The following is a 13,602-nucleotide window of genomic DNA, read 5'->3' as shown; positions in this document are numbered from 1 at the left end:
CTTGCTGGTTCTACTGACATTCGAACATACTTGTAAAACTGAATACTACCAACTTGAGCTTAATAGGCTGAAGGTGGGTAGGGAAAGTCAGAAAAAATAGAAAGAACAGTTCATAAAAATGCTTATTTATCTTGTGGGTACATATGGTGTATATTTAATTAATTAATTACCTTATTTTTAGCCATACCTGGTGATACTCAGGGGTTACTCCTGACTCTTCACTCAGGAATCACTCCTGGCAGGTTTGAGGAACTATTTAGGATGCCCAGGGATTAAATATGGGTCAGCCCCATGCAAAGCAAATACATGCCCTACCTGCTATCACTCCGGTTTACTTGTGCATACTTTAAAAAGTATATAGAGGCTAGGATCTTTATTTACCCAACAATTGAGAGCAGGTAAAAAAGTGAGATGAATTCCTTTCATCACCACCCTTTCCATATATTCTCTTGTCGTCATCCTGCACTGATTGTATGGGTTTCTTTACTCTTTTTTTTTTTTTTTTTGGTTTTTGGGCCACACCCAGTTACGCTCAGGGGTTACTCCTGGCTATGCGCTCAGAAGTTGCTCCTGGCTTGGGGGACCATATGGGACACCGGGGGATCGAACCGCGGTCCGTCCAAGGCTAGCGCAGGCAAGGCAAGCACCTTACCTTTAGCGCCACCGCCCGGCCCCAGGTTTCTTTACTCTTATTGGATGTCACCAGCCTTTGGTCAGAAGAACTTGAGTCCATATAATCCAGCCTTTATTGGATTGCTTTATAGCAGCACAGAACTCATAAGTATTTTCTTCTCATTGAGATATTGTACTTCTCCTCTGAGGGCATAGATCTCTGAGGGTTATGGATTGGGAAGCAATAACAGATGAAAAGACAGAAAGATAGCAAGGGGGTTGGAATGACAGTACAGAGTCATAGTGTTTTGCCTTGTAGGTGACCAACCCAGGTTCCATTCCCAGTATTCCATATAGTCAGTCCCCTGAGCACCACCAAGACTGATCCCTGAGCACAGAGCCAGGTGTAAGTCCTGGGTACAACCAAATGTTGTCCAAAAACCACAAAAGAAGCAAGAAAGATAGGTCATCAAGTCTTGCACACACACACACACACACACACACACACACACACACACACACACACACACACATACACACACCCGACCAAAACAAAAAAACACAAACTCTTCTGGGGTATGGGGCTGGAGCAATAGTATAGCAGTAGGGCATTTGCCTTGCATGCGGTCAACTCTGGACTGACCCCGGTTCCATTTCTGGCATCCCATATGGTCCCCTGAGCCTGCCAAGGTCGATTTCTGAGCACAGAGCCAGGAGTAACTCCTGAGCGCAGCCGGTGTGACCCATAAAACAAAAACCAAAAAAAAACAAAAACAAAAACAAAAACAAAAAAACAACCCTTTTCTCCCAAAACATGGGGTTCTTTGCCACTGGGAGGAGCTTATGAGCAAGGACCCTAGCCCTATGTAGTGTGGACTCTGGCTCTGAACTGTGTCTGGCTTTGTTTCATCTTCCACACTGGAAGCCGTGTCATTCAGCTGCTGCCTCCAATGGCCTTCTCTTTTTGCTCTGAGAAACATATCTTTTGCCCAGGGACTTCACCTGAGTCATTCCTCACTTCTCCAGTGCCACTTACAAGGCCAAACTCCATCCTTATCTATCACCCTAGTAGTTGAAATGGAATTTTGGCAGAGAGAAATCGGTTGTAAAGAGACCCATTTTGGGGAGCAGAGTTGGTATGGAGGTACTCAGAGGTGAGAGGAGACAGTACAAGGCTGATATTTTTTTGCAGGCTAGTCTTCTGCTAGAGCTGTTTACCTGAAAAGTTCGATGGAAACACCAAAGCACCATATGGGGTATCAGGGATCGAACCTGGCTTAGAATGCACAGAAAGCACCCTACTCACTGTTCCATCTCTCCAGTCTCATAAACCAAAACTTTTATTTGTTTGTTTGTTTTGGGTCTCATGCAGTGGTGCTCAAGGGTTACTCCTGGCTCTGTACCTGTACTTAAGGGTCTTATCTGGAGGTGCTCTGGGGATCATTTGTGATGTTGGGGATCAAACCAGTTTAATCATGTGCAAGGCAAATGCCCTACCCACTGTGCTAACATTCCAGCCCCAAACCCTAACTTTTTTATTTGGTTTTGGGTCACACCTGGTGGCACTCAGGGTTACTCTTAGCTCTTCACTCAGGGTTCACTCCTACAGGTTCAGGAGATCATATGTAGTGTAGGCATCAAAGAGGTGTTGCTTGGGAGATAAGAGCCTTAACCCCCTGTAATATCATCAATCCCATTTTTGCATCTTCTCAAGCTTTACTCCTGAAAACCTATACCTGTGAAATCGTGTCTCTTGGTCCAACCCAGGCCATTATCTGTTCTACTATTTTTTTTTAATTTTTAACTTATTCATTGATTGATTGATTGGTTTCTGGGCCACAACCAGCGGTGCTCAGGGGTCTCTCCTGGCTCTGCACTCAGAAATTGCCCCTGGCAGGCTGGGGACCCATATGGGATGCCAGGAATCGAACTGGGTCTTTCCTGGGTTGGCCACATGCAAGGCAAACACCTTACCACTGTGCTATCTCTCCAGCCCCATCTGTTCTACTTTTTTTTTTTTTTTTTTTTTTTTTTTTTTTTGGTTTTTGGGCCACACCCGGTAACGCTCAGGGGTTACTCCTGGCTATGCGCTCAGAAGTCGCTCCTGGCTTGGGGGACCATATGGGACGCCGGGGGATCGAACCGCGGTCCGTCTCCTAGGCTAGCGCAGGTAAGGCAGGCACCTTACCTCCAGCGCCACCGCCCGGCCCCTGTTCTACTTTTAACTCCATGAACTTAACTATTCCAAACATAAGGTATGAGTGCAATCAGTATTTGTTTACATTTTCTCACTTAGCATGATATCCGGGGCCAATTTTGAACAATTAATCTGTCAATGGGCACTTGGGCAGCTTCTACCTTTTAGTGAGTCCCATTGAATTTAGAAAAATCTTCCTTAAGTAGCTTTATTTTTATTTTAATCTTTATATTGAAACACTGCATTTACAAAGCTGTTCATAAAACAGTTGTTTCTAGTCTTCATTGTTTCACCACCAGTTCCACCACCAGTATAATATTTCCTCCACCATTATTCCCAGATTTGATTCCCACCTACCCCCAACCAAGCCTTCCAGCCTTGGCAGACACAAAATAAATTATTTTTGATTGCTTGTTACAACTAAATGGTAAGTGAAATCATTAAGAAAAGAAAGATTGGGGCCGGAGAGATAGCATGGAGGTAAGGTGCTTACCTTTCATGCAGAAGGTCATCGGTTCGAATCCTGGCATCCCATATGGTCCCCTGTGCCTGCCAGGGGTGGTTTCTGAGCATAGAGCCAGGAGTCACCCCTGAGCGCTGCTGGGTATGACCCAAAAACCAAAAAAAAAAAAAAAAAAAAAAAGAAAGAAAGATCGGGGCCAGCAAGGTGGCGCTAGAGTTAAGGTGTCTGCCTTGCAAGCACTAGCCAAGGAAGGACCTCAGTTTGATCCCCTGGCATCCCATATGGTTTCCCCGCCCAAGCCAGGGGCCATTTCTGAGCGCTTAGCCAGGAGTAACCCCTGAGCATCAAACAGGTGTGGCCAAAAAAAAACGAAAGAAAGAGAGAAAGAGAGAAAGGAAGGAAGGAAGAAGGAAGGAAGGAAGGAAGGAAGGAAGGAAGGAAGGAAGGAAGGAAGGGAGGGAGGAAGGAAGGAAGGAAGGAAAAGAAAGAAAAGAAAGATCAAGGAGCCAGAGAGATAGCATGGAGGTAAGGCGTTTGCCTTGCATGCAGAAGGTCAATGGTTCAAATCCCGGCATCCCATATAGTCCTTTATGCCTGCCAGGAGCAATTTCCGAGCATAGAGCCAGGAGTGCTACCGGGTGTGACCCCAAAACAAAACAAAACAAAAACAAAAAAGAAAAGATCAGTTAAAAGAAAGTTTGTGAATATTGTTATGACTCTAACTTTAATTAGATTAGGGTTTTTTGTTTGTTTTTTGGGCCACACCTGGCCACTCTCAGGGGTTACTTTTGGCTCTGCACTCAAAAATCGCTCCTGGCAGGCTCAGGGGAACCATATGGGATGCCAGGGATCAAACCTGGGTCAGGTGCATGCAAGGCAAATGCCCCACCCACAGTGCTATTGCTTCAGCTCCCAATATTTGATTTCTTGTTTTACTACACATAACACTCGTACACACACACACACACACACACACACACACACACACATACACACACACACTTCCCCCCTCCTAAAAAGATATTTTGCTTTTAACTTATATTAGATTATTTTTGGTCAAAATGTTTTTGTATTTATTATATGTATTCTATGGAATATGCTGCATTCTATAGAATATAGAGTTTATCAGGCTAAGAATATTGCATTTATGCTTATATCCAGATTGAAAATGGTTTGGTTTTATATTTGGGGGGCTATATATGGTAGTGCTCAGGGATTACTCCAGGCCCAGCGCTCAGTTGCCACTCATGGCTCAGTTCTCAGGAGTTGCTCTTGGCAGCAATTAGAGAACCATAAAGTTTTTCTTTTTTTTGGTTTTTAGGCCACACCCGGCAGTGCTCAGGGGTTTGGGACACCGGGATTCGAACCAACCACCTTTGGTCCTAGATCGGCTGCTTGCAAGGCAAACACCGCTGTGCTATCTCTCCAGGCCCAGTGAACCATAAAGTTTTAAAGAACTTCCTACTTACAAAGCTTAAGCCCCTTGAGTTGTCTCTCGAGATGCTCCTAATGTCCTGGTTTTGTTTTGCCTCGTTTTGCAATGTTCCAAACTGCCTTTAGATGGCAGTAGATCCTTAGGCTTGTGCTGGTGAGAGTTTGGCTTTCACACAGGACAGTGTTTTGACAGTAGATTTGAAATGCTATTTAAGGTCTAGAATGCCGAATGAGCTCGTATAGATGCTGAAACCTCTCGAAGTGGGCAGTCTGTATTTTCAAAATGTTAATTGAAATATAATTGATGTGCACAATCTTATTTGATAAACATTTAAATCAATTCAGTCTATTTCTCTCGCACACAGGGTAGGAGTCTGGATGAGAAGGGGCTCTTTTTTTTTTTTTTTTTTTTTTGGTTTTTGGATCACACCTGGCAAACGCTTTTACCTCCATGCTATCTCTCCAGCCCGGAGAGGGGGCTCTTTCATGGGTGAAGATTGCTTACATTCAAGGATTAGACTCACTTTTCAGAACCAACCAACACTCAGAACTCTATTTAGGGGCTGGAGAGATAGCACGGAGGTAGGGTATTTGCCTTGCAGGCAGAAGGACAGTGGTTCAAATCCTGGCATCCCATATGGTCCCCGAGCCTGCCAGGAGTGATTTCTGAGCGCAGAACTCCTGAGTGCTGCCGGGTGTAACTCCCTCCTCAAAAAAAAAAAAAAAAAAATCAGTATTTAGAATTGGCTTGGCAACAGGGTAGACCTGTTGATCTTGCAATTATGGTGTGGGGAACTGACAGTCATGATTCAGATATCTGGATTTTTTAACTTTATGATGGAGATGGCATATGATGGAAGGCATACCCAGATTCCGATGCTGGATCTATGATCAGAGAGCTGTTGGTGCAAGTGGTGCTCCAGGCACCATATCCTGTGGTGAAGTTTTTTTGTTTGTTTTTTTGTTTTCTTTTTGGGTCACACCCGGCAGCACTCAGGGGTCACTCCTGGCTCTTTGCTCAGAAATCACTCCTGGCAGACTCAAGGGATGCCAGGATTCGAACCACTGATCTTCTGCATGCAAGGTAAATGCCTTACCTCATGCTGTCTCTCCAGCCCCCGCTGTGGTGGAAATTTAACTCTCTACTATCTTTCTGGGACCAATTAGGATTTTTATAGCAAATAATAATGCTTGCCTTTTCACTGTTTTTGCTACTACATTCATGTGAGGTACCCCTCCCCTAATGCCCTATGTCAATATCAATATCACCTGATGGTTAGACCCACCCACACCTGGGAGGGGTCTGCGGTTTGAAATAAAGAATATAAAGTGAAAAAAAAAAAAAAGAATATAAAGTGTTGCCTGGGGAGAAGGGGAGGCAGAATATAAAAGAAGGAAACACGAAGAGCAGCTGAAAGAAAGACAGAGGCAGAGAGCCAGAGAAGCAGCTTAGAAGAAGCTGTTTGGGGGCTAGAGAGATAGCGTAGCGGTAGGGCATTTGTCTTGCATGCAGCTGATCCAGGATGAATGGTGGTTTGAATCCTGGCAGCCCAGATGGTCCTTCGTGCCTGCCAGGAGTGACAAAAAAACCAAAAACTACAGAAGTCTCTGTTTAGAGTTCTCTCTCTCTCTCTCTCTCTCTCTCTCTCTCTCTCTCTCTCTCTCTCTCTCTCTCTCTCTCTCTCTCTCTCTCTCTCTCTCTCTCTCTCTCTCTCTCTCTCTCTCTCACACACACACACACACACCCCTTCCTGGAAGAACACTGCAACCCTCATGGCAAACAGCCTCACAAGAACCAACCCACCTCATTGCCTTCTAGAACTTCCTTGTTCCCGCTCCTTCTCTCTTTCAAAGTCTGCCCTTTGTCCAGCCCTTCATAGCCCCTTTCTATCTAGATGCCCAGTTGGATGCTAGCCACTCTGGCTCACAGCATAAAGCAAGTAAAATCTTTACATCTGACTAAGTGGCATTTTGTTTTCCAGCCAGTCTCAGATCATGGTAAGTGAATTGTGTGTTGTACAATTTTTTCTTCCCAAACTTTCATTTTCATCAGAAGCAGCAGCACTTTATCCTCCCCTTCCCCCGAATTGGCAATTAGTCAGTACAGGGTTGGGATTGATCAAGCGAAAGGATGATCAAAAGAGGCAGGGAAATACAATTACTGGCCAGCGCCTGGACAGGGTGACCGAAAAAAATTTTCTCCCAGCGGGCAGCAATCCTCATAAGGGCCAAGAAGGCAAAGATGTTCCAGAGCAGACAGAGATGAGGGGCGACTCACCGAGTCTGTTGGGCAAAGAGCCCCAAAAGTAATAATGCGTTAAGAGCTTTAGCAGGGCAAGAGTTTGTTTTAGAAGCAAGGAAAAGCTTTTTTGAGCCTGAAGGTAGGGGTTAAGGGGCTACAATTTCTTTCTTTCTTTTTTTTTTTTTTGGTGGGGGGGGGGCACACCCGGCATTGCTCAGGGGTTACTCCTGGCTCTCTGCTCAGAAATAGCTCCTGGCAGGCACGAGGGACCATATGGGGCACCGGGATTCGAACCAACCACCTTTGGTCCTGGATCGGCTGCTTGCAAGGCAAACGCCACTGTGCTATCTCTCCGGGCCCGGGGCTACAATTTCTTGTCTTAAAAACAGGGTATGAGGGCCCGGAGAGATAGCACAGCGGTGTTTGCCTTGCAAGCAGCCGATCCAGGACCAAAGGTGGTTGGTTCGAATCCCGGTGTCCCATATGGTCCCCCGTGCCTGCCAGGAGCTATTTCTGAGCAGACAGCCAGGAGTAACCCCCGAGCACCGCCGGGTGTGACCCAAAAACCAAAAAAAAAAAAAAAAAAAACAGGGTATGCAAAAAAACAGGAGTTTGCTTTTAGCCTAGTGGATTTCAGCCTGCATGAAGAAGGTGCTATGCAGAGGCCATCTCCAATCCTTCATTCAGCATCTTGGAGGACCGATGGATGCCAGGTGACAAGTTTGGCTCAGACACATGTGAGGCAAGCACCCTATCTGCTGTACCATCTCTCCAGCCCCAATTTTAATCGAGATAAAACTGGGGGTGGGGGTCCAGAGAGATAGCATGGAGGTAGTGCATTTGCCTTGCATACAGAAGGACAGTGGTTCAAATCCCAGCAACCCATGTGGTCCCCTGAACCTGCCAGGAGTGATTTCTGAGCATAGAGCCAAGAGTATCCCCTGAGCGCTGCTGGGTGTGACCCTCCCCAAAAAACCTGAGGGTAGAGCAGTAGCAAGGTGAATAGGGTGTTTGCCTTGTACATGGTTGACCCAGGTTCGTTTCCCGACATCCACTAGAAACCCCAGAGCCTGCCAGGAGTAATATCTGAGCATAGAGCCAGGAGTAACCCCTGACCACTGCTGAAGGTAGCCCCCAAACAAGCAAGCAAACAAACAAAACAAAACAAACTACACTTCATTTTCCCCCTATTTTATTTCTTTAACATTTCTTTTTCTTTTTCTTTTTTTTGGTCACACCCGGCAGGAATTATTCCTGGCTCTACGCTCAGAAATCACTCCTGGCAGGCTCGGGGGACCATATGGGATGCCGGGATTTGAACCACCATCCTTCTGCGCTTAAAGCAAACGCCTTACCACTGTGCTATCTCTCCGGCCCCTCTTTAACATTTCTTTAACAGGGGTCACACTTTGAGGTGTACAGGGGACCATGTGGTGCCAGGAATTAAAACCAAAGGCTCCCCAAAGCTCTAGGCCTTGAGTCATCTCTCAATTATGATTTTAAATAGGGAGAAAACCTAAAACCATATCTTTTGCCCTTATTGTCCTCTAAAAGTGTCTGTACTTAGTCTAGGTCTGAAGCCCTATCAATGTTATCAATGTTGACTAATGAAGCTCAAGTCTTCCTATGCTGGTCTCTTGGGCTCTCCAATGTGCCCGTTCCTGCTCTACTTCATCTATGAAATATCACTTCTTTTTTGGGGGGTGTAGGGGAGCACACCGGGCAGCACTCAGAGATTACTCATGGTTCTGCTCTCAGAAATCACTCCTGGCAGGCCAGGGGACCATAGGGATGCCGAGGATCTAACTCAGGTCAGTTCCAGGTCAGCCGAGTGCAAGGCAAATGCCCAACCGCTGTGTTATTCCTCTGGTCCCCTTTGAAGTATCCTTTCTAAAGTCAGGCAGAAAAAAGATGTGGATTAGTCTTTTGTTTGTTTGTTTGTTTTGCTTTTGGGCCGCTCCCCACGAAGTAACCAGGAGTTACTCCTGGTTCGCGCAGCTCAGAAATCGCTACTGGCAGTCCTGGGGACCATATGGTCTTTTGTAAGTGGTGGGGCGAGGGGTCCTTGTTAGTTTCCTGGCAGTACCTCGCCACTTTCTCCAACCTTCCCCAGGCTTCACCTGTCCTGAACTCCCCACCTGGGACATCATGTACTGTGGAAAGAGTTTTATGCTTTTCCTTTGAAACGAGGAGATATGGGGGATGGGCCACACCTGGTGTGCTCGGGAGTACTCTGGCTCTTGCTCAGGGATCATTGAGTACCTGGTGGTACTTGAGGAGTATATGATCATATGAAGAGAGGCAGAGATAAAATCAGAATCTGCTGTGAGCAAGGCAAACGCTTTACTTTCTTGTGTTATGTCACTGGCCCTGGGATTTTTTTCTGCTTTGACATTTTTTTCTTACCTTTTTTTTTCTTATATTTTGTGAAGACCAATTATTTCAGTGTGCATTCATGATCTCTTTTTCTAATATTCTTTTTTCTTTTCTCATCCTAAAACTCCATGTAAGTGGGGCCAGAGAGATAGCATGGAGATAAGGCATTTATTTGCCTTGCGTGCAGAAGGTTGGTGGTTCGAATCCCAGCATCCCATATGGTCCCCCAAGTCTGCCAGGAGTGATTTCTGAGCCTGGAGCCAGGAGTGACCCCTGAACGTTGCCGGGTGTGACCCAAAAAACAAACAAACAAAAAATTCCAAGTAAATTTTGAATTTGGAAGCCTTCATTTACCCTAAACCTAGAGTCTCTCCAGCAGGGGTCCTTCTAATTCCTTTCCAGAGGGCAATTATAGTTCAAACACCCAGGAACTCCTTGAGGAGGATGGTTTTAGTCTTTATAATTTTTCTGGGTGGAGGAGAAGATGCTTGAGTCATGCCCTCAGTCTGGAGGGAATCAACTCTTGAATTTTTATTTATTTATTTATTTATTTATTTGGCCAGGGGATCACTTTTAGCAGTGCTCAGTAAGGTGCTAGGGATCAAACCCCAGCCTTCTGCATGCAAATCATGAGCTCGCTCACCCCTTTGAGCTCGTTCTCTGACCCTCCCCTTAAGTCTTGATGCAGTGCCAGTTTCCATGGAACATTGCAATATTTGAGGATTCTCAGTCACATCTTAGATTTCTCCCTCATATAATTCTTAGTTATAGTTCCAGCACTGTTGGAATTTGTGTCATAATTCCTGAGTAAAAGACATGTCTCGGGGCCGGAGAGATAGCATGGAGGTAAGGCGTTTGCCTTTCATGCAGGAGGTCATCAGTTCGAATCCCGGCGTCCCATATGGTCCCCCGTGCTTGCCAGGAGCAATTTCTGAGGCTGGAGCCAGGAATAACCCCTGAGCACTGCCGGGTGTGACCCAAAAACCACACACACACAAAAAAAGACATGTCTCAAACTTGTAGATCACATCTTGACCCCTGAGTGAAGAAGACTATATTTTCTTCGTCAGTCCATGTTTACTCCTAATATAGTAGATATTTCTGTAGCTCTGTATCTATTTGAAACAACCAAAAAGCAATTCACTCTCAAACTGATTGAATTAACTCAAGTTTTCATTACTCTCTTTGCTCTAAGCATGCAACAGTGATAACAAATCTACAAGAGAGAGTACATAAAAGGCAAATCTGAGTTCAAAAACCAAGACAAGGGCCAGACCTGGGACTTAGTGATTACATACACAACTTACATGCAGTTCCATCCTAGAACCAGAAATAAACAACCAAGACGAGCATCCCTAGATAAACACGAGACCAAGTCATTTTAAGAATGAATAGATCTAAAAAAAATAATAATAAAGAGTGAATAGATCTGGGGCCAGAGTAATAGCACAGCGATAGGGCATTTGCTTGCACATGGCCGAATTGAGGTAGACCCAGGTTTGATTCCCAGCATCCTATATGGTCCCCAGGATCTATTTCTGAGCACAGAGCTAGGATAACCCCTGAGTGCCATTGGGTATGGCCTTAAAAAAAAAAAAAAAGAGTGAATAGGTCAAACCATGAAGTTTATGGAAAATCCAAGACACCTAGAATGGTTATTAGGATTCCATCTTCTGTGGGATATTAAAATAATCCCATGAACAAACCAATGAAACTCCTGCCTTTGGCAGGAAGAAAGAATATGAAAATTATAGATGACTTCTATTTGGAGACACAACGTTAAATAAAACTGTGAACACTTTAGAGAGAATCTTAGTTTTGTTGTTTGTTAGTTTGGGGGCCAGATTCCTGGTTCTAACCTCAGGCAACTGGCAGTGCTTAGGGGACAATATAGGGTGCCAGGGATAGAATCTGGTTCAGCCTTGTGCAAGGCAAGTGCCCTCCCCATGGTACTGTTGCTCTGAACTACTTAAAATATTACAGATAAAAACTAAGCCAAGGAGCTGGAGCATTAGCACAGCAGGTAGGGCATACAACAGAACTGGGTTTGATTCACGGCATCCCATATGGTCCCCTGAACCTTTAAGGAGTGATTTCTGAGTGTAAAGCCAGGAGTAACCCCTAAGCACCACAGGGTGTGACCCAAAACAAACAAAACAAGAGGCAAGTTGCCTAATTGCTGTTATTGGATCTGCAGAACCCACACCACTACCTTAGGGCTGGAATTCTGAGATGCTACCTACTATCAGCTTGGGCTGGAGGGTCCCAATGACAGAGAAGGATGAGCTTCTGGTGAAAGGCCTGGGGAGAGAGAGAACATGAAACACAGGACAAATTTCCAAAATTTTTCACCGTCTCAGCCCATGGCCCCAAATTCCAAACTCCATGATTAGGCCTAAGGCTGTGAATGCAAGCCAATAAAATCAATACTGAGAATGTGAGTTGATTAGTTAGTGACGCTTTGATAAGTTTTTCAGGTAAATATGCTTGAAATGATCAAAGAGTTAAGGTGTGGATTCTATCAAAAAATAAATAAAAAGAAATTAGGGAATAAAAATAAAGCAAGAATGAAGAAGTCATCCAAAAAATGTGTAAGAACCAAGGTTATAAGGATAGCAGAGTAGGTGGAATGCTTGCCTTGTAAATGCCCACTTAGGCAGATTCCTGGCACCATATAAGATTCCCTGAACACTACCAGGAGTTATTCCTGAGCACAGTGCCAGGAGTAAGCCCTGAGCACCTCTGGGTACTACTCCTGCCCCCCAAATCTGTATGGGTCAGGGATGTGACTCAAGTGAGGTTGCACATGTACCAGGCTTGGCTCAGCTCCAGAGACTCCACGCTCCACCACCCACCCCTGCCCTTGAGCATAACCCCAGTGATTATAATTCCAAGTACCACCTGGTGTGCCCCACTCAAATTATTACATATGGTGAACTGGGCAAACAGATCGAAGGACCAAATGGGATTCATGTTTTGCATGTTCGAGCCTCAGGCTCCATCCCTAAATATTGTTCAGTCCCCTGAGCGCACCCTAGAAGTGATGCCTAACTACCCTCCCCCAGCAACAATTGTCAATGAAAAACTGTCACAGTGGGTCAATGTGTTAGATTTGAATTCAACATAGTTGGAAAAGCAATTTTTGAGATCATAAGAAAAGCATACTCTGGCCAACTGCTTCATCTTGCTTGTACTTTCTTTCTCATGTCAGAGCCTGGGGACCCTAAGCTGAGTTGGATGTTTGGGGAGGAAGGTGAAGTGCTGGCAGTGCTGGGAAGTCTGTTAATTATGGAAAGAAGCAACCATTGCCAAGCAGCGCTGGGGCCCACTTTAGTCAAGCTGGGCTTTTAAATCCTCTCAACACACTTTGGCTGCCAATGGAACAAATCCTAGGGAAGGGGCAACAAAGAAATTCAGTGGAAAGACAAATAAATGTCCAAAACACACTCTGTTAATTGTGATGCTTTGCTGGGGCAATGTTAAGGGGGATTTTATCTGCAAGAAGAGTTTTTTTTTAAGAAGAGATTTTTTTTTTTAATGGAAAGTTTAGGTAAACCAAGAAACATGGCGCTGGGGAGGTGAATCAGAGACTTACCTTTGGGGCATTCACTTTGCAAGAGGAAAGCCTGGATTAAAGCCCTGGTATTCCTGAGCACTGCCCACTCTGGCCCCAAAACCAACTAACCAACAAACAAGCAACTCAGAAAGTAGGTGATAATCAAGTAGAGAACAAAGAGAGTGAAAAGAAGAAAATAGTAGAGATGGGTTATAGCATAGGTATTAGGGGACAAACTCTGGGAAAATGGGAAGGATAATGTAGAAGAAGATGGACTGATTCGTGGATCAGAGAGTCAAGCACAGCCCACTGCTTGCAAGGTCCCCCCCCGCCCCTTCCCCATATACTTTAGAGACTTTTCATTTCTCCCAATCCAACAGAGATCTGCTTTTCCCCTTCCCTCCTCATGGTGATGGCCTGGAATTAGCAGTTGCTGGGTAATTGAAGCTCATGTGTTTGGCTGTTGTGTTTGTTGGGGGCCAGATAGCAGCTTCATGGACTTGTGCTTGGCCTGTTGTGCTCATGGGAGACAACCCTGAGCTGCTGTGACTCACACTGACAGGGAGGTACTCACACTTGCCTGGCCACGGTACTCCTGAAATGACAGTGATGGAAATCTCAGACAACAGAGATGTCAGGATTGTGCCCTGGTGCACAGAGCACAGGGCTCCAGTCACTGGCCATATACTCCTAGTCCCCACATCACTCAATTTTTTTTTATT

Source organism: Suncus etruscus, chromosome 3 (assembly GCF_024139225.1).
Source record: "Suncus etruscus isolate mSunEtr1 chromosome 3, mSunEtr1.pri.cur, whole genome shotgun sequence".
Lineage (NCBI taxonomy): Eukaryota > Metazoa > Chordata > Mammalia > Eulipotyphla > Soricidae > Suncus > Suncus etruscus.
This window is presented reverse-complemented; position numbering follows the sequence as displayed.